Source organism: Amblyomma maculatum, chromosome 10 (genome assembly GCF_055883805.1).
Source record: "Amblyomma maculatum isolate TAMU_Amacu chromosome 10, ASM5588380v1, whole genome shotgun sequence".
Classification (NCBI taxonomy): Eukaryota; Metazoa; Arthropoda; class Arachnida; order Ixodida; family Ixodidae; genus Amblyomma; species Amblyomma maculatum.
Genome location: NC_139353.1, coordinates 20,874,762 through 20,878,097, shown reverse-complemented (window position 1 = coordinate 20,878,097; position 3,336 = coordinate 20,874,762). Strand labels below are relative to the sequence as shown.

Genomic DNA, 3,336 nt, shown 5'->3' with positions numbered 1-3,336 from the left:
GTTGACAGGCGTCACATGAACGTAGTGTCAATCACTGATTGACCACCCTTTTCGCTTGTGGTTTCATATTCCAAACTGCGAAGTTGCGCAGTCGATGCATGTTATGTTTTTTTTGTTTTTTTTTTTTTTTGCATTCCATGAATTAGCTTGAACAAAACTCTAACAGCAGCTTGTGCCTTGTAGAGAGTTGGATTCAGCAACTTTCAGCCGACTGAATGCTGATACGTAGCAGGGGTTCGTGGGAGATGAAGAGTAGAAGTCAAGTAATGTATTAATGAAACGCCATCCATAACAACATGCAACTGCATCACAATACGTTTGAATGGCATCGCATTTGAAGCATAACGGTGATTCGGATAATGTTCTTGTAGCTCCTAATACCAACTTCGCTGGCCTACATTATGTTCTAAAGCAGACCTTATCCTTAACGGTCTTGTTGTTGTTGTTGTTGTTGTTTTGTTTTTGTTTTAAGAAGAAAATATCCGATTCGTTACTACGGACAACTCGCTTCATGGACAGTTTTGTGCGCAAGCCAAAGTGTCTATATTAACGAGACACGACTTATATCATATAGCCGCTCGGAAATGAAATCTCGCAACCCGTTGCGCGGAATACAAAAGCACTCCTTTTCACGTTACAGTTTTTCTCTCTATCCTTTTCCAGTTTGCTTTCGTTACGTGGGCACAGACAGCATACCGTACCTCCAGAAGTCATGTCATCGCGGAGCCTGTCGTCTGTGCGTGTAAGTCGACATGGTATAAAAGAAGCATCATGGTACCCTGAGAGCCGTAGAGAGCATGTTTTGGTTACGATGGCTGTGTGCGGTCAGTTTACGCCGTTTGGCGGAGCTGGTTCCACAGTATTTTGTCATTCAAAACGGCCAATTACTGATGTTTCTTTTTCGTTTTTTTTTTCAGTAAAGAACGTTTTTGATGTTGACAACTTTATAATTCGACATGCACTTATTTGTATTTTCCCGGCCATGTGAAATCAGACTGAGTTTTGCATCATAACTTGGCTGTAGGAATCCCGGATACTAAGGTTACATAGTCGGCTTTGTACCTCAAAGATTCCAGCAGGGCAATGTCCTGAAAACTCTTAGAGAAAGCGTATGGTGAAGACACCTGATACAATATGCCATAGTTACACGATATTAAATGCACATTCAGAAGTTGTAGGTCGCATCGATTACCTACTTCTACTTGCTGTTAATGACAGACAAACTCAATGTCCTGGCATTAATAACCACACTGCGGTTTTTTTCCGTTAATTTTGTTGTCAGACAATGTAATTATTTTCCCATCCTTCTCTAATGAAAATGATTATTGCACTTCGTTCTTTTCTTTCTTTCTAGTAGCTATTCAATGCGCTTCGTACAGTCACGTACTAAAAAAAAAGTTGAAAAATAATATTAAAAAAAAAACTATCTATTGAAATAATATCGGGTTCTGAAGTCTCCCTAGTTTATATTAATTAAACGTTGTCCAGTTAGAGAGTTCTGGTTGCGAGGAGACATGTTCTGTCTTCATGGCTTTATTCATTTGTATTTGCATCAAGTCAGTGACATCTTATAGGGCATAAAGCATAAAATAATAAACGAAGACGGGAAGACGTGATAACACCTATATTATTGACATGTTTATTGCGGTATTGTGGAGTAATCACGAACTCAGAAGACAACAAAAAATAACATGATAGGAGTCGTTACTTTTAAGAGCTCTATGCGCTGAGTTGTGAGCTTACCAATAGCCGGTACCCATTGTAATATCGTTCAATATCAGCACATTTTTCCCTTGCCTTATCTTGCTCGATTATATGTACTTTTTTTTCCTTATACTAACGCGTTTTTAACTAATCAATCTACCTTTTGTGAACACTGAATAAAATATATTTAATTTGGTGCACACACCTAAATATGCCCGCTTACTCATTTCTATCTTGACAACCCCATCTCCTAAAGTTTGCGTATCGATCCCATAAACAGGATCATGTCTTCTTGGATTGCCCTGATAAGAAACATGAAAGGATGATCTACAACAAAATTTATGACCTCATTATTGTCGGGAGCGGACGCATCAGCTCCAATAACCGCGGTAGCTGCAGCGGCCTCCGTACCGTTCTCATTCACTTCCACTAACGCTTGGTGGATGATGGCGGAGACTGCCACAGAGCCGTACTTGAAGATTCCCGACAAGTTAGCATAGTTATCGTCGAATAGGTCGTGAACTCCGAGTACTTTCAGCACATCCTTCACCTCAACCTTCCACTCGACCTTAAACTTTGGAAGCGAAAGCTGCACCTGAGGCCGCATTGCCAGCGTATCCAGAACTGAACCGAGACTTCTCTCCGATAGCTTCTTTTCGAGGAAAGATAATCCTCGGACTTTATCCGGGAGTAGAATTATCATGGAGAACTTTTCTGCTTTGTAGGGCATCTCGACGGCTGTGCAGTGCAGCTCGTCGGAACGGCCAACCTTGAAACTGGACTCCTGTTGCATCATGTCGACCTTGATCCGGTTCTCCGAGTCGAGGTGGAAGTCGGCCTGTCTCGTATCTTTCGGATCGAAACTAGACTGCCAAGTGGCCTTGAAGTAGATAGCGTTGATCAGTATGAACAAAGTTTCGGCATTAACAGTTCCAGGGCCAAGCAGATTTTGGATCTTGGACTCGGTCTGGTTGGAGATCCACTGGTTTGCTTCGTGCCTGACCGCTTCGTAGTTGCGCTGGAAGTTGACCGACTTGATGGTGGCCTTGTAATAACGCTCAAGCAGCTCCACGTACTCTATCCTGACCGGAAACTGTTCTCCACTGTAGAACGCGTTGACTATGTGGAATCGTGCGTCGTCGCTTGTCAAACCTTTCATAAGCTCTGCGAACTCGGCGTGCACTCCGTCAGCGTTTCTTTCGATCCCTAGCACGGAGGCCACTTCGAAGGCTGTGTATTCTCGCGCTCCAGCGAAGACCATGGAAAGCGAAGTGGCGACACTAAAAGGGGACCACACGATGTTATCATTCTTGTTTTTGGAAGACATTATAATGTAGAAGTCTATGCAAAACCGGTACAACAGGTAACCAAGCTGTGGCTCCCACATGACTCGAGCGATTCTGAAAAATAGATGAGAGTACAGGGCTTAAGCTATATAATTTCAAATTCGTGGGCTTTCTGAAGCGGCCAGTTACATTTGGAAGACTCGAGAGGCGCCTAACTTGAAGACAATCAAGTAGTATCACTGGGTACACAGTAAACATAAAAAAAAACTGGCTACACATTCTTTTTATGGACTGGGAAGCTAAGAAATCAGTCGCAGTTATGGAGGCGTAGTATTAGAACTTTAGT

At 42.5% G+C, this 3,336-nt stretch overlaps 1 pseudogene; it reads right to left on the bottom strand.

Annotated features, from left to right (window-relative positions):
• Window positions 1-1,954: 1,954 nt before the first annotated feature.
• Window positions 1,955-3,091, bottom strand: LOC146175786 (iris pseudogene; annotated as a pseudogene).
• Between the last annotated feature and the right edge of the window lie 245 nt (window positions 3,092-3,336).